At 37.5% G+C, this 19291-nt stretch overlaps 1 protein-coding gene across 3 annotated transcripts in view; it reads right to left on the bottom strand.

The window, feature by feature from the left end:
• LOC110838714 (uncharacterized) overlaps nucleotides 1–19291 on the bottom strand; it is a 456091-nt gene that overhangs the window by 312377 nt on the left and 124423 nt on the right. The gene's annotated exons all lie outside the window — the stretch shown is intronic.

The following is a 19291-nucleotide window of genomic DNA, read 5'->3' as shown; positions in this document are numbered from 1 at the left end:
TCCAATGTTTCTGAATGTGACTAAAATATATACATGACAGGGTATAAAATGAACAGTGACCTTGCCAAGATATGAACTCAGACCACTTAGATCAGTATCTTTAAAGGCAAACTTGTTTGCGAAGTGCATATAAAGTCTTTCTGAACTAACTCCGTAAAGTTATAAACGTAAATGAATTTTACGACGTCTGAAAGGCCCGCGGTCGAACACTGGAGCGTCATCACGTTGCGGGGTCTCGCCAGGCACTGAAAGATGGCATTTCGCTCAAGGCAGCGACTAGACGTTTCGCCTTTTCATTCGCGTCTGAAACTTATAAAACCGCGCCCTTGAGACGAGTTGAATCAAAAAATTCTTTGCCTACAACTGCAATTCTTCAGGAAGTTACAATGAAATATGTGACTGAAGAAAAAGGTGCAAGAGAATGGCTTTGGTGTTCTGGCGTCTCTAACGTCGACGTCAGAGCTCTTGGTGTCGTTATGGTATGAGCCAACGTTTTGCGTCGCCATATTCCCTCATACTGAACAGGGCATGCGCAGGACGAGTCTTACCAGAATGCATTCATTACGGCATACATTGTTTAAAATGGCAAGATAAATCCCACAGTCCACTTGAGATATATCCCAGCTCTTGAGATACGAGTAGAGATTTTATAGTGTAATTAGTCTTCAGAAGATCAGCACAGCGTTGAATCCACTCGTGAATTCAACTGGCTCACTTTGCCGTCCAGCACCGGGATTTTGTGAGCACTGTGGTGAACTTTCTGGTTCCATAAAAGGCGAGGAACTTCTTGATCAGCCGAACTATTACAAGTTTCTAATGAAGGACTCTGCCCCACGGAGTAAATAAAAACATATTTAAGGCTTAATGGTAATTATACGTGCCAACTGCTTTAAGAATCACTTACTGTGCGTTTTACATTTACGCATTTCGTATAATTCTCGGTGTAAACAGCGATTATTTCCTTAAACGGCGTTAACCAGTTGATCTTCGTAATGGTGAAGTGTCGTGTTTTCTTCGCGGTACGGACTTAATTCTGTAATATTAATCAGACGAACTATGATTGTCAGTGTAAACAGCGATTATTCCTTAAACAGCGTTAAACAGTTGATCCTTGTAATGGTGAAGTGTGGTGTTTTCTTCGCGGTACGGACTGAGTTCTTAAATATTAATCAGACGAATTATGATTCTCAGTGTAAACAGCGATTATTTCCTTAAACAGCGTTAACCAGTTGATCCTTGTAATGGTGAAGTGCGGTGTTTTCTTCGCGGTACGGACCGAATTATAAAAACTGTTCAGACGAACGTCGGCTGAAAGGGTGAACGTGGTTCTTTGAGAGTCCGTTTCAGACATATTCTGGACATGGATGACGAATCAGAATGTCCCAGAACAAATCACGTGCCTTCAGGTGGACCCACGTAAATACGCCGCACGCCAGAATCATCAGACTTCCTGCAGGCCGCTTGCGAAACAATATATGACGACTGAGCACGGCCAAGCGGCGAGAGGTGGCAACGCCCAAGTTCATACATCCCCAGCAACTGTCAAGGTGAACGTTGGTAATCCTGCGAAGTTCATCATCCAGACAAACTTCAGCTCCCGTGCCATAGCAAGCAACTCTTGTACCGCTGTTTGGCTGAAGACGCTTGCTACGTCATCTTCAAATGAAGCCGATGCCTCGTGTCTTAATTTCCTTCTTCGTTCATTCGGTTCCGCAAATGACTGTTTCCTTCCAAATCCGTGCCAGTTAAAACTTCACCATCATTTTTCTCTTTTTTTTTTTTCAAAGATACATGACTTATTTACTAGAAAGAACGTTGTCAAACGAAAATATCGATAAATATCGATAAATTAATTTCATTTCAAATTTAGTTTACGTAAATTACTTGTCTTAAAAGTGCCTTCTTTTTAAGGTGCGGAAGTTTTCGGCGACTAAAGACTCAGAATTCGATAATTTTGCACGAAATGAACACTTGCGCACACGAAACAGAATTCCAGAATTGCTGTCGACTTTTCTCCTTCCGCATTACGACGCTAGAAAACACGAGAACATTTTAACTTCATTTATCAGAAGCTTAATCACTTTGAACCGATTAATTCTGCATACGTAATTCGCTTTTCATGAATGAAAATTGTTCACACAACAGATATATTTAAGGTCCATACCTCCTCTGTGAAGAGACATACATAATAGAGACCTCTACCCACCCCCACCCCCATCAACAGCACCGCGACCGCCATTTTTCCCCCCAACATAATACGTTACTATATTAGTCCAGTCACGATACGCTCCGCTAAGTAACAATGGTGTATAATAAAGACTTTATGAATTAAAAATACGTGTTTGTGTTTGTATTTGTTGGTGTTCTGGGTTGTAAAGACGAGCAGACCTGAAAGTTGATAAGAACGTTTCGGAGGAGCGTACTGCCTCCATCTTCAGATTTCATTATATTAATAGTAATTGGTAAAGAGTAAATATTATGAAGATTCTCACTGTGTATCTCGTTTCACACCCAAACGAAACCAATAGGTAACCGCTTCCTTCCAGATCCTTTCCAATTCATTATCCACTATCATCCTCCCGTTCGACGCTACACAGTCTGAGCTACGTTAAATAAACCATAAATATTTTTTTTAAAAAAAACATAAATATAACAGGCAACATTATAATTTTGTGTCATCTGATATTTAAATTTTGGCAGAAGACAAATTAAAATAAAATAAAAAGTTAATATTCTCAGACTCTAACCAATGTCAATTATCTTACGCGATTTTTAACTGACCGCTGAGCGAAGTGGCTCTGGAGAACACTTCGCGATTATTCATCTCTGCAAGTCGTTCACTGACAAATGAATAAATATCTTCACAAGACTTTGCTACCATTCCAAGAGTTCTCGTCAGCCATGTTAAAAAAAAAAATCAGAGATTCGATGCTGTTCAACGCGCGTATACAAATTCATGCAGCGCTAACAGAATTCCACTGCCGTAAAGCGCATGACAGCCATCGAACGGGAAACGACCTCTAAAATAGTATTTGTAAACGAACTAATAATCACACGAAAACATTTTCACTAGCAATAATCCAGAGGGAGGTGTTTGGGGATTACCAGCTATAAAATGGTTCGATTAATTACCTATATATACATTGCGCCAATACGATATCCTGAGTCCAACCTGTTGATTACTGTGTTAAAGCCTGACATTAGCTTAATTTCGGAGCCGTGTGAATGGGTCAGCGGGATTTAGCTATTTCAGTGTGAAAAATTATGTGGCTATTTCTACACGCATACAAAATCACATTCTATTGTAATATATGATATTATTCTGTAGCCTAGATTTAATTTCTTGTCATTTCACATTCTATGAAATAATATCTGGCGTACTTACTTCGCCTTTTAAAGCGTTAATATTAAGACCAGTCCACATTTCAGCTACAGATCTTCAGAAGGAAGCTGTGAAATACCTCATAAGATTTTTTCTTAATTTTTGTTATTAATTGAGAATTTTGATGCCCTGAGATACATAGTCGTTCTACTGACACAGTTTTAAGGCCTTATTTTACGTTTCATGTTTATTTACGTAAAGTATTCATTTAACAAATATTTCTATAGCATGGTGAGAAAAATCTTGGCAAAGCGACTTACGAGACACTTCGTAAAACAAAGACTTTAATACGATTAGAAGCAAAATAAAGCACAGAAACTTAGAACTTTTTCAAATATTTCAACAACATTTTACTTTAACGTCGTACACGGTGCCAAAACCAGATGTCACTCGATCACAGCCACGTACACTGGTGTTCTCTTTTACGTTCGCCCCGTATCAAACCCACATCCTTCATGTCCATAAGTTAAAGAAGTATCTTAGTCACGTAGCCTAGATGTAACAAAATTAGGGCTCATCGTATTGAAAAGCCTTTGTGAAACCTTCTACTCACTTTTCTGCACGATTTGAATAAACTCGGTTGATTCACTAATTTTAGTAATTAACCAACTCCGTAGATGAGAATCTAAAAAGTCGCTTGAAACCATCCAAACTGCCAAGGTTTAAGTCAGTGTCCACAAGGGATTACCAGACCCCAAAAACGCCTTTTTCGTAAAATCAATGTTAATGTTATCCTAACATTAATGCAAAGTTTTCCAAAGTAGTTTGTTCCCTTCAAATTTTCCGATAAGTTCAGATTATGAAGTTCCTGTTTATGTAATTTTCTTCATCCGACATTGTTAAACTCTGAGCTTACAACGGACAAATGAAACACGAAACACGTCAAAAGTTTTTGCTTTTTTGCAGTCCTATAACGTGGACAGAAATAAGACAAGTTTTGCTCCAAAATAAACAGGAATGTGACCATAGAAAATTCCTTTACAGACTGGATTATACTAACTCAAGTTATTACTACTTTTATTACAATTATTTTCAATGACACTGGACATACTGTAATTCTTGCTACTGTTGAATGAAATCCTAAATTTTCGTATCGAAGCTGGTTTGTTATCACAGACATTCGTGAGTTTATGGCACTAGGAGACGCATGTGTTAATTCATATATTAAACATACATAATTCAGTCAGTAGGCTCACTGAATATTTAAGACACACACCGTCAGGTTGTAGCAAACAGTTTCAAATATTTATGCTCAATATCTAAAATAAATCACAAACAGTAGCAAGAAGTGGAATTACAGAACGTAGACGGTACATTGTCCACACAGAACAGTGAGAATATTTCTTTAATAAAGCAGACAATCCATGCATTAAAACTGTACACACAAAACACAGTCGTAAATCGTAGTAATATTTATAAGACAGTGCGAATAACCTGACTGTTGAAGCGACTTTAAAACCTCTACTAATATCTAGAATAAAACTATAAAATATTTCTAGCGGTTAGAACGCTGGCCTTGTAATCCTGGGGTCTCGGGTTCGATTCCCGGCGGTGCCCGAATTTATAACTTGTGTTGGGCAAGGCCGTGGTCTAGGCAACACGGAGTTTTCCTCCGTGGCATCCCAACAATTACTCCATTCACACACAGAAGAAGGCAATGGCAAACCACTTCTGGATCATCTGCCAAGAACGTATATGAACAGGTCCCAGTCCGAGAAGAGAAAAGGATGGAAGGATCCTGTTCATATGGACCTGTCGTCAGACAGAACACTAAATAAAATAATAAATATGAACACACGCAAATGCTGAAATTTCAGGTTCCCACCATGAGCATGAAGACTTCTGCCCTGATGATGGAGGCAGTAAGCGCCTATATTACACGGCACAACACCCCAGAAAACAGGATATGGACAATGTCAGTTTCTGCAGAAGATCTCAAGCTTCCAAGAGGTGCAAAGTTGACATACTGAATTAAAATAGATGCGTGTAATTTATTAAAAATACGAATAACTTGTAAAATATTTCAAGTTAACTTTAAAAGAGATGATGTATCCGGTATGAATAATATTTGCAGTGACGCAGTTCTCGACGCTGAGACACAAACGCGCGCGTGAAAATGTATAATTCACTGTTTCTATGGCAACCATCTTATTGAAATGCAGATCCTGGCGTTTGGGAGTGAAAAAAAAAATAGTGTCTCTTTTTATGTTGGCTGTATGGGAAGTGCTCTGTATGTCGGGGCCTGCACTCCAAACCATCGCAGCTTTCATGAAAAGGACTCCTTCTTCCAGTGGTTGCCAGAAGGCACGACAGCCATTTTCTGTGGGGGATGACCGATAATGCAGTGCGCAGGAATTGAAAGCCACGTCATTTCGCGTGTGTCGTGCTTTCAACAACCAGCAGCAGCAAAAGTTGAAGCAGTTTTAGGTTAATTGTTTATTTTACTGACTCATCTGACTACACGAACAAGAGTCCATCTTGAAAAGTTGATAGTTGCTGAGATACTCACGAAATTCTTAGCCTTTCATAAAAAATTGATGGTTCGCTGACGTGTTACATCACATTAACATTATGCTGCCTCCTACATTTTCGTTAACCTATAATTAAATTTTTAGATAAATTCCTAAATCTCCACACGTGAAACATTTTTCGTATGTCACATTCTAAAATTACTAACATATGACATTTTTAAACATCTTTCATTACGTCCATGACAACCTAAACCACACGCTAAGAATCTGATCTGGTATCAGCGGTGTTGAACTTTCATACCCTGGTTAACACTTAAATGTTCCCTGTAATAACAGAAAACCTTGAAACTATCGAGGGTAGTTGTAAGCAAATCAACGGAAGTCTCGCGGGACAGTGGTTATAAATTTGAATGGTTTTCGAAAGTTCCCGAGTTCATACCTCGATCTTTTGACTGGTTTATCTGTGTCTTTCCTAAAACCGTCAGGTAAAATCCGGGAAAGAATCTTCATCACTTCCTTTCCAATCCATTGTTCACTAATCATGTTACCATCTAGCCGTGCAAACGGGGTTCAACAAACCATAAAGAAATAAATTAATACTATCTCCGAAATGTTATATAATACTAAGTTCGTGCTTATCCAGTGATGACAATTTTTTTTTTTAAAAAAAACCTTCTAGAACACAAGGTCACATGTAACTTAAAACGGAACTCCGAAGTTCACAAAAGCGAAAACTATTCTAGAAGTATGCACATGTTCACTTTAAGTGACGCAATCAGATAGGACAAGCCAAAACTCGGTTAACATGGTACGTTCTTTGATAAGAGCTACAAAAATACTCTGTCACTTATGACTCAGATTAACCTTCAGAAATATAAAACCTACAAATGTTTCCGCCTTGATTTCACTACCACATGGTCTATTTAATACCTTCTTTCTTCCCTCAAAACAAGCTATTTAAATTTCAAGAGAAATCGCTATTATTACTTATAAGTAATATATTCAATATTATTTATGAATTATTTAATATCACTACAAATGGTTCAAACTATGGGCCTGCTGTTTAAACTATTACTGAAGAGACCTCGTTTGCTTATCTTCATATAAATTCATGATCATTTTCAAGTGTTGGCACCACTACCTTTTTACAATATTTAAATTTCCACTTCCGGTTCTAGCGTTTCAAAACAGGTACAAACAGCGAAACATCACGAATGCTTATTAAGCTGCCGACCGCAATGGCATTTGACTCTACCAGCTGGAACGACGTTATGGTACATGAATAATATTTAAGGGCAGAAAGCCACGTATTTTGATTGCGTAACCTAAGCAGTAGAATTTCGTGGGAATCAGAATCGGTAACTGCAGTTCGACGAAAAAGATTGGGTTTGATGTTCAAATGTTTATGCACATTTCGACATTTTGTTAGAATCGGCAAATTGGTTACGCCAGACTTCGTCCAAGTCTGGCGAGTGGTTTCTGGGCAAGGAAAATGTTGATAACAACATAAAAACATCGCAGTTGTTTACGTCGCAACAAACGAAAAATTTCTACCTCAAAACTTTTTATCCTATTCTTACGGAATGTTTTACTACAAGTCTGATAAGACATGCGCGGCGAATCAACTTTCCCACAAAAAAATGTTTAGCGATTTCAAAAAATAACAACAATAATTCCTTCATAGCGACACAATCGCTTATCAAATATTCCTTATCCGACGACAAGACTCCACAAAAATTCACTACTCCCAACAAGAAACATATAAACACAACCAAAAATTTTACAGAAGTCGCAGTTTGAAACACATTTCTTTTACACGACAAAAAAAATAAAACATATCTAAAACAATTAATAATAATAATAAATTGCGTTTTCCCCTTTATTTTAAACGATAATTAAACCGAATATAGTAAAGTAAACAAACCCATCATTTTATAAATAATTTACGTTAAATAGTTTACCTATCGAAAGGTAAAACAGCCTTAAACTATATTTTTCATTTTTATCTGTAGAAAAATAGACCTTCATTAACAGATCGACTTGAACATAGACATCTTTTCTCTTTTCTACTCATTTATCGTATTCCTTGACGCTCTCGTTACCACTAAGCCTAGTTCTCATGAAACACTGAACACCATTTAGATGTTTCATTCCCATGTTCATTGATACAAATCCACTCTAATCATTTCGACATAAAAGTTAGATTTGCGAAACGTTTTAGACTTATAGGCCTCCTGCGCTGTGCAGGAGAAAGGGTTTCATGAATTTGTCATCAGGAAGGCAATTATCTTGTATCGATGTAATTATCTGCAAGAATGAAAAAGTACCAGATTTACACAACATAGCGTACGTTTCTCACGTGAACGTTTAATTATCTGAAAATTTCTAAAACAAATTTAAAAAGCTGTCTGGCAACAACATTACGAAACATAAATGAGATTCAAGATTAAATTGGGACAGATAATTTATATAAAGATTTGCTGTTATTTAGCTTAAAAAAAATACTTATAAAACCACCGAGGGTCAGGCGTCATATGCACTGGATTGGTCACTTGTTTTGCTGGGTGTAAAACACGGAAACAGAAATAATGACAAGTATTTAAAAATTAAGTGTTAAGAAAGCGTCTAAAAATTTTAAATGAGCGAACAATTTTGGATGTTACATAAAAACGAAATTTCGTAGATTATCTACGTCACATAGCAGTTAATTGCAGGAAGTTATAATAGGTTGAACGCGTAGTTCTTATGGCGGAAACGGAATGCATACAAAATTCTGATGGGGAAACCTCTCGGGAAACGGCCACTCGGAAGACAGAGAACGAGACAGAAAGATAACATTAATAATGATCTTGGTAGGAACGCAAGTTTGAGGATACGTCATAAATGAAAGGGTGTCCAATGGCGAACACAGGTATCAGGCAGGATTAGGGGTGCGGATTGAATTCATCTGGCTAAAGGTTTGGGATCGTCGGTGGGTTGTTATGAATACGGTAATGAAACTTCGGTTTCAATGAATGAGTAAGAATATCTCGACCAGGTAAGCGACTATAAACCGGGATTAATTAAGTTAATTTATCCCTATTTTGAAGGCGTACGACCGGAATAATATGGGACGAACTATCTCTTTTGATTAATCCTTGTTTTGAAGAGAGAAAAAAGCCTGTTCCTTCAAGTGGGCCTGTACTCCAGACACGGCCTGGTCTGCAGGAAACATTTCCGGGCAGCAGGGATAAATTTGCGCCCTGGTACAAGGGTGTCAACGTTATACGGCAAAGATAAGCCAACCCGGAGCAAACGATGGACCGGCAGTTGGCACGCCCAAGCTCCGTCGGACGGCGAAGTGCTTTACAGAAGCAGTTTCGTTCTGGGACGGGCCTTACTAAAGACAGAAACCTTACATACAAGAAAGAAACAACCAAATAGCAATGTTCGTTCCAGTCGCTCACGGACCAGCGCTGTTGGGTCCGTAAGAACACACGTGACATGTCCACACCACAGTAGTTCGCCGGTCTGAATTGAGAGAAGGAAAAATCTATAAATGCCTTCTCACGTTTCTACACAAAATACAATGTATTATGTAAATGTATCAGTATTAGAGTAGGCGACGAATGTTTACGACATCGAGGGTCCCGTCACCAACGGCAAATATTTCTACGTGACCCGCGGAAAAGGTCCCAGCCTCGTCTTTCCTGTTCATAAATATGTTTCGACCCACGACCCAGCGACCTTCACGCATAACCGTGTCATTTATACCGCTCTACGACTCCCAGAGACAAAAGGAAATGATTTTCCAGTCTTCATCCATATAAATAACTTCCGGTTATATGGTGGTGGCCCACACTGTGTTTTAACAGCGAAATATTTCATTCCTTAACCCCCCCCCCTCCAGCTCTCTCCATCTTACTCTTTTGGGAAGTCATAACATCTGTTTGTTTACGATCTGATGACGGGAAGGAGTTAAGATTTTTTTTTTTAAAATTGAATTTTCGTTTAAAATTAAATTCTTGGCGATCTAATGAAGATAACATAATCGAAAACTGTTTTCATGTTCGAGATATCTCGATTTGTATCTCACGGATAAGTTCACTGTAACTTCAAATACCAAAACGCTGATATCCCAATGACGTCATAACACACAAACAGTCACAAATGGTCATAACATTATCGTAAAACATTCAGCTCGTGTGTTTTTGTGCGGGAAAAAAAAAATACAAGATAGTCAATTTTTTTTTAACGATAAGCGTTCAGCTATCGGAGCAGGTTAACATTTTATAAAACCCCCACGAATTTCTGCTTCGTTGAAAATGATAAAATTCTTTCCTGCTTTTCGAAGCCTTTAGCAGAATAATTTTTTTTTCTACGTCCAAAGTAGATACGCTTTAAAGCTATCTACAACTCATCACCTTGTATTCACCTGCACTTAACATGAAAGCAAAAACCCCAGTTCCTTCGTTTAAACTGTAAAGAAATCCACCTGTTTCCTTTCTCGACCACTGAAAACCTTCAACCCCCCCCCCCTTCCCCCCTGTTATCGCGTGTCAAAGGCGTAGACAGTTCATTACACGTTAAAAAATTATTTCGTCTGTGGTCTGAATAATCACTTTAATTTTGACACGATCTACGTACATGGTAAAAAATTACACATGATCATGTCCCTTCAAAGTAATCTCATCAACTGGAAATTCAGAATTACAAGTTATTAATTACCTTAATTAAAACCAATTGGCAGTCTCCAATACTCTTAAGATAAGCTTGCCTATATCACAAATTTGTGGTCAATTATACGCATAAAACAATCTCTCCTGCCTGTCCAATATCAGAACACAATCCGTGAAGGGATCTGCAAATAATTTCGCGTCTTCTGGGTTGTAGTACTCTGGTAGAAGTTTATCGACGTTTCAGAGATCCCTGCTACCTCCAGAACTAACAAGATGTCGACGGTCAACTAATCTTCAGGTCGTCTGAAACCATGGCAACCACGCGCAAGATAACAAAGACTCATAACCCAGAGGACGAGGACAATTCGAGATTTTCACCCCTAAGAAAATTTCAGATCTCTTACATTCACGGAGACATTGACAAGATTGAGCACAGGGTACAAGCGACGTTTCCATATGAATCCGACTGGTTCATGTACCCATGTCTTCACCGCTGGTATAAATCGGGTCTCGGTCTCACCGCACTCGTTTGCTGGAGTCTACAGTATTTGCTGGTGATATTACACATATCCTACTGTCCGTCTGTGTCTTGGTCTACCTAATTACTGTCCGAATTATCCGGTCATATAGAATCAAATACCAGGAGATAAAAGTGCGTAATGATTTGGAAGAAAAGGGTATTTGTCTATTTTAAGACACTGAACCAATATTTGTCGATATCGATCTTCTGTGCTGTAATGCCGTGTGGACGTTTAGGCAGATGGCAACGATTCGAAGGAACAGACTGCCTTAATATTAGCCTCGAAGAGTTAAATAAAACCTCCACGATGTACAGTCAATATAACAGATTTTAGAGTCGGGAATCTAAACTGCGATCCCCCCCCACGGCATGACGTGGGATTGCTGGTCACCACAGACAAATGTTCGAAGCAACGCAAATTGCCAAATGGGTCCGAATTTTGAAAACGCGATAGAAATTATTTTCGTTACAGTATCCGATTTCGGTACGTCGGTTTTCTGCTGAGCAAATCTTAATGTAACAAACAGATAGACGGCAAAAATATTTGTGTTTTTTGAACACAACAACAACAAAACAGGCCTATATATTCGTAAAAATAATACCGGTATCATTGAAGAGCTGATCATTTAAACCACAATGGTAATTATACGTACCACGTGCTTTACCAATCAGTAATTCTTCATCTTGCTTTCAGAGTGTATTTATGGGTTTCGTATGATTCTCAGTGTAAACAGCGATTACTTCCTTAAACAGCGTTAACCAGTTGATCTTGGTAATGGTGAAGATAAGTGTTTTCTTCGCGGTACGGACCGAATTATTTAATATTAATCAGACGAACCATGATTCTCAGTGTAAACAGCGATTATTTCCTTAAACAGCGTTAACCAGTTGATCTTGGTAATGGTGAAGATAAGTGTTTTCTTCGCGGTACGGACTAAATTCTTAAATATTATTTCGATGAACTTCTTCTTCAAAGGGTTAATGTTTAATTCAGCTTAGTGTCGACCTACTGAGAGGTAGGCCTTTTCTCCCGGGATTATATTTAATCCGGATTTCTAAAACAAAATTTGCCAGCTAATAAAGACTGCGCTTGGCATATAATTTAAGTTTATTAATTTCCAGTTTAAACATACGAGGTTTACACTCCCAAAGAAGAGACGTGTAATATGGTAAGTTACGTAGGCAATTATAAATACCATTTAATTTGAGGTTAAAGAGGACTTTTTAATAATAAAATTTTGGTAGGGATTTCTAATTATGTTAGGTTATTCACTTAACACCGTACGCCCAGAAACAAACGTACCTACATTATTAATTAATGATATGGCTAAATTAAACAGAACTTTTTTTACAATATAGAAAGACAATCTTTCCGGCCCGGGGGGGGGGGGTTACAGGTGGAACCCCCCACACACACAGACACTAAAACTTTTTTTTTTTGTCTGAGTTGAATCACTGCGGTACAAATATTTGTTGATACAGGGACAAATATTCTATTCAGCAAGCTGATCTGTAAATACATGTAACAGAACATATTTTTAATTGTTTTTTAAAAACACGGGCTTAAATATAAATAGCGTCATAAAGACGACACTGCACCGAAAATGATTGTTACACACGCAGATTAAATTAACATTAAAACAAGAGTGTCTTATTTTTTGATGTCAATGAGTTTGAACTTCGCCTCTAGAATTCAGGTTAATTAATCACCAGGTAGTATCAGTGCGTTCAAATGAAGAAGGATTAAGACAGACAGAGCGTGTAGCATGTGAAATTAATGCATAATCTTAGCAGGACATCATCAAGGGAAAAGCCTAACTGGAAGACCGAGGCATAAATGCAAAGAATAATATTAAATATTACGAGCACTCGAACGTAATGAAAATTATCTGTATCATCTCACTGGAAATAAAAGTATTATTCTTAAAAAGCACCCGTCACTTGAATAAGAATTTCCTATGTCCTACAACATTCTTTTGCGCTACAAACAATTGAAGGAAGCCACTCCGTACAAGTTAAAATGACGAGATGAAAAGGTAAACTCAGCTTTGTTACACACAATCCTTTAAATACGTAGCAACGCCTAGATTGTCCAAATCGGTAGAGTCCTCTAATATGACAGGCGTAATCTCATAAGTAAGTGCTCTCGAAAGGCACTGGCCGACTTTAAGTTGTTATATACGCTTTACACCAATCATTACAGTGCCATTCTTAATAAGATGCCTAACGCACTTATGTCGCAATGGATCGCGGGCCTACAAGGAAAGTCCCGGCCCAGCAGTCATTTGGTCCTACTCCACGAAGCAGGATCTTATTGAAAAGCTGATTGTTACATACATGGTCAAGAAAGTCTCCTTTCTTTCATGAAACCCGAAGGTTCATTACCGCGTACACAACAGCCCACCATTGAGTCTCATTCTGAAACAAACGAGTTCAATCCACATTCTCACACACTGTTTCTACGAGAATAATTTTAATATTATCCTCTCATCTACGCCTAGGTCTCTCACGTGGTCTCTTCTGACTGAAATTTTGTATGCATCTCTCATATGTCCCAATTGTAATTGTTACAATTTAATAATTAATATAGTTTATTATTATTATAATTGTTGATTGTGCTGGGTTCACTGACCAGATGGTGGAAACATAAGTTCATACATAATCTCGCGAAGAAGTCTCTAGAAAACATATCACTAGGGTACCTAAGATTATTATCTCAGCGAGAAAGAAAGATTCAAATTGGTCTTTAGATAAATTGGTCTTGAATGTGGATCTGATTTGCCCTGATACAGGTTTGAGCCAATCTAGAAGTTAATTTCCACACTTTCATTGTTACAATACTAAATAACTAGTAAAATGTTATATTATTAAATATTTAAAGCTGCTTCTGTAATTTTCACAACAATGAATTTCATCTCCAGCCAATGATTACGAGCCAGAACGCAATTTCGCCAGATGTGTCCAACACTCCGATGCTTTTGGCCATGTTTGCAATTCACAGTAATAAAGGCAGTTTACATTTCGTGATATTTGTTCATGTCTCTGTGATAACACGAAATGCCAACTGCCTTCAGCTACCGACAGATAATGAACCAACAAACAGCTCAGTGAGCCCTGCATAAGCGTTTGTTGAGTTAAGGTCGTACCAGATAGTCAACAATTAACAATCAATTTCTTAAAACGTTAAACTCTCCAGAAGAATCTCCCGCTCATTGTCGTTAGCAATGTTTAATTTTAGAAGCTATGAATTATTACAGTCCACATTTAATATTTTAAGGCCTACTACGTAAAAACAAATTAACCAAATCACTACAACCACAGATTTGTGATTTACGTAGTTCCTGCGTAAATTCTCCAAGAATTCAGCACACGTAGAGCACTCATTTAAATGTCCATGTTAGCTTTATTTATATTAAAATCAATAACAATAACTGAACAGAAAAATACCCTTATCACTTTGCTGGAAGTGAACGGGAACTTCCGACACAACTCTCAATAAAATAATATCCGAAGATTAATAGACATTCTCTTCAAAAACAAAGCACTTCATTGCCACAATCCGTGGACAACCCTATGAATGACTATCACAAACCAAAACGTATTTCACACCTGTATGATTATGAAGTCTAAGGTCACCGATTAATTCAAGCAATTCTAGGGTATACACGAGGTCTCATATCCTGGGATTAATGTGGCCTGAGATTCAAACGCACTTTAATTCAATGTCGAAGTTTATCATATATGGAATTTTACCTCCATTTCAACTACGCGCCTTAATAATGTGATGTTCAGGCACACAGAAAATTTTATTATTAGGTAAATCCAGAGAACAGTGCGTTCCTTGAGAAGCTGAAAGTGTCTAGACTATTCAAGAAATTTCCAGACTTTTAAAAAATCCGAAAATTCATTTCTGTGTTGACAAGAACTTGGCGGTGGACCCTGCCCTGTACCGAAATTGTGAGTCGGCTAAACAGACTCTAAGTCTTCCGCTATTTTCCTCAGTACCTCTACACGAATTATAGCGCAGGGCCCGATTTTTAGCCATTTCATATCCACTGCCAAAGTTTATTTCCTTTAGATTCATTCCATCTGCGGCTTCGTGTTCCGACTGTCTACTTGCTTTCAATTACGTATCCACACCAACGTAAAAAATGTAATTATCGTGCATGTGAAATAGTTTTCCAACAGACGACTGACAGAAAAAGCAAGGAAGGTAAGCTATCAGCTCTGAAGCGCCTGTGTCCGTGTTCCTTACGACAAATCTCAAGGCACTCCAAGAACGTAAATACGGCATCACGACCTCCAATGTTCTGAGAATCCATGCCGTTAAATCAGCTCGTTCAAATGTTTGTACTGACACTTTACGTCATTTTACCAGCATAAATACCGAAGCAACACCTCAAAATATGTCCGATTGTTCCTAAACGTCATCCTACCCCAACGCATTAGATGCTAAGCCACAACAGTTGATACAGCTTCCGTAAAATATCCGAATTAAACCCTTTGATGCCGACGCTCGCCTAAATAATATTTAAGAATTCAGTCCGTACCGCGAAGAAAACACCACACTTCACCATTGAAAATATCAACTGGTTAACGCTGTTTAAGGAAATAATCGCTGTTTACACTGAGAATCATAGTTCATCTGATTAATATTTAAGAATTCAGTCCGTACCGCGAAGAAAACACCACATTTCACCATTGAAAATATCAACTGGTTAACGCTGTTTAAGGAAATAATCGCTGTTTACACTGAGAATCATAGTTCGTCTGATTAATATTTAAGAATTCAGTCCGTACCGCGAAGAAAACACCACATTTCACCATTGAAAATATCAAGTGGTTAACGCTGTTTAAGGAAATAATCGCTGTTTACACTGAGAATCATAGTTCGTCTGTTTAATATTTAAGAATTCAGTCCGTACCGCGAAGAAAACACCACACTTCACCATTGAAAATATCAACTGGTTAACGCTGTTTAAGGAAATAATCGCTGTTTACACTGAGAATCATATTTCGTCTGATTAATATTTAAGGATTCAGTCCGAACCGCGAAGAAAACACTTATCTTCACCATTACCAAGATCAACTGGTTAACGCTGTTTAAGGAAATAATCGCTGTTTACATTTAGAATCACACTAACTCAATAAAGTCTGTGGATAAAAAATTCAGAGTTAATTAATGTTAAAGTAAGTGGTTAATACAGTTAACACTGGGCTGTAGAGAGATAAAGAAACGATAATGTAGCTGAAAAAGCAGTTAACGGAAAGATAAGAATTCAAGAAATTCTATCCTACGATCATAAGCCGAAGGGTTAGAACAAAGAGTTCATTAATTTCCACTTTTAAGACAAATCCCATGACACAAAACACGTTTATAGTGAAACAGAATTTGAAACAATGTGACCCTGAGCTGCTAACAAAGAAATGGCGCACTACGACCAAATGCAACAAAGCGAAATCAAAACCCACAGAGAAAAATCATAAAATTTATAAATTTTCTATCAGTCCATGCGTAAGAAATTCTTCTCTAGAACTGACTATCAATTTTAAAATAATTCCTCTAACATCAAGTTGGCTATTGTTCACATTATAAGGTATATTTCATAAAGAAGACGTTTATTGTTAAAATTATCGGCTAAGACAATTGCTATTGAACCTGAGACGTTTTAATTACTGGCTAATGAAATGATCACGAAACAACCAGGGTAGACCAGCGTTGTAGGCTATTAAGTAGGATTTGACGTCGGTCAATTTCTGTCAGAATACACGGCGCAACATTGCAGAAGAGGCCATCTTCGTTCTTGCCGAAGTGAGAATTTGAAATCTCATATAAACAGCACGTGATATAGCGCATTTAAATAACCAACCACGTCTTACTTACTCCAAAATACGCTCAAATTTTGACATATGACATAAAACGTCGAACCCTAGACTTTTGAATAGAGATATGTACGCAGTAACAATAAACCGGAGTTACATTAAAGAGTTAAACACAATTTTTAAAAGATTTGTCTCGTACTTTGTCAAAAATATCTCATGGAATGTCAAGAGTAAGATATAAATGTAACGAATGTTGGTACTCAATTTGAAAATTCCATTATGCATTTTCGCGTCATGTGGCCCCGAATTCGGAAGAAACGCCTTCGAGAATCCCGCAACAAGTTCATGAATTCGCAAATTTTCAAGATGGCAATATAATGGCGGTGATCATCACATGTTATTGGAGGCGATGGTTAAAATATGATACACCTTGAGAACCTGACGGAAACTGCACTTGTTATCTGTACAATCCGCACTCTGACAACCTTTGACCTAAACGTTATTACCTTGGTTTTACTCAGTAACTCAAATAACATGACTAGTAACAATTGCGTCCTCTTAGAATCAACTATAAATTTTAACATTATTTATACGACAACAGAACGAAAAACGTTCTAAACAAATACTTGTTACAACAAAGGAAATTTTGTAGAAAAACACCACTTTTGAATTTAAATGTTAACGGATGCGCAAAGCAGGTTTTAAAATTTACGACGACGTTCACTGCGTCAGATTTACTTTAGAATTAGGATCTACTTGCTACAATGTGTAGGGTCCCACTTGAGGACCTCAAAGTCGAAGATTCATAATCGCCTTCACACAAGCCCGACAAAGGACCCTGTCCCGAGGTCAGACGCACTCAGTCCATTTCTTCATAACCTATTCCTTTACTACCCATTTTAATATTATCTTCCATCTACGCCTGTGTCTCTAAAGTGGTCTCTAGTCTTCAGGTTTCACGTTTGAGGTTTTTTAAGCATTTCTCATCTTTCATTTTCACAGGTTCATCTTATTTACCTTTATATAATCACGCGAAAAATATTTCATACACAGCACAAATTATGAAAGTTCCAGTCCAATAATCATCCACACTGATAAATAATTGTTACATCACCATAAATATTAAGTACGCCTAACAAACAAATAATACATATATTACATTATTTTATATTCATTACAAGATGAACTATAAATTATTTCCAGTTCATATCGAATGTCTGAAGATTTGGCTAATATTTGTTAATGTTAATTAACTGCTATTAACAAAGCTACAGAGAGTCAAGATTAATTTTAATCATTTAAAAGAGAAGATTAATTGTTTTTTTTTGGTATCCTAGAATGTAATTACATTCTTTAAGAACTAATCACTAACAAAGACGCAATGCATTTCAGCTGAAGGAATCAATTTATAATGTAACGACGTTGTCGGAGGCACACGCACGAGTTCAGATGCACTCACAACTCCACGCGATAGGCCAAATACGAAACCGATGCATTGTTGATTTTTCTGTCCAGCTGTGCATTTAATAAGTTCCACAGCTGTTCAGGTTAATTGCCGTTGAGGTCAGAAGTGTTATACACGTGACCCGGAGATCAAACAATTGATACATAACACAAATTAGCCTACAAGTAAGACGTTGTCATAATCTGCAGACATTCCATCTACGAAACCGCTTCTTGGACTAATAATAACAACACAAAATGTAACAACCAAACAATCTTATGGTTCGGGTACTAGTATATCATTCAAAAAGTCCCGGGATCGACCAGAACTGTCAGCACTTATTTAAAAACGTGTCAAATTACCTAAATCCCGAAACACCGCGACAACACGGTCTCAGAAACACACAGCAAATCAAGAATATTGGCAGAAACCTTTCGAGAATTAAAAATCACATATATTTAAGCTAACTAGGCCTAAATTAAGTAGTCTTAAAGCCTATTAAGTGTCTAAAACGGATCTTATTTTCAGAAGCTGATTAATCACGAATTGTGAAGTGGTTGCTGGTAATAATCAGCGATGCTGAAGGATAATTACATTCAAGATTGAATTTTTACGTTCTCAGTTTTACTTTAGAGATGAAACACGTCAGTGGTCAAATGAAGGGAGGATTTTATCGACATATACCCACCCTTGCAGAATATAAAACACTGTATTAATATATACACCCCAAACAAATATGTGTTTTGCAATTATGCATCCTAGTAATTGTATTATAACTATTCTCATACCACGAGCATTGTCCAGTGGTCAATTGCAGTGTTATGAGAGTTTGCTGATACAACGCGAGTATTAAATACGGACGTATAAACGGAAATCTGTGTTGGTGACACAAATGTCACATGGACTGACGTCAGATAAGAAATAATAAAATGGGGATTAATTCTAAAATTCCTAAAACACATTTTAACTTAATATCCCTAATCGACATATTAA

The sequence above is a fragment of the Zootermopsis nevadensis genome, unplaced genomic scaffold, assembly GCF_977971745.1.
Source record: "Zootermopsis nevadensis isolate Lab colony 2312 unplaced genomic scaffold, Znev_1.0 Znev_ptg000061l, whole genome shotgun sequence".
Classification (NCBI taxonomy): domain Eukaryota; kingdom Metazoa; phylum Arthropoda; class Insecta; order Blattodea; family Termopsidae; genus Zootermopsis; species Zootermopsis nevadensis.
Note: the sequence above shows the minus strand (reverse complement) of the source record. Positions and strands in the feature narration are given on the sequence as shown.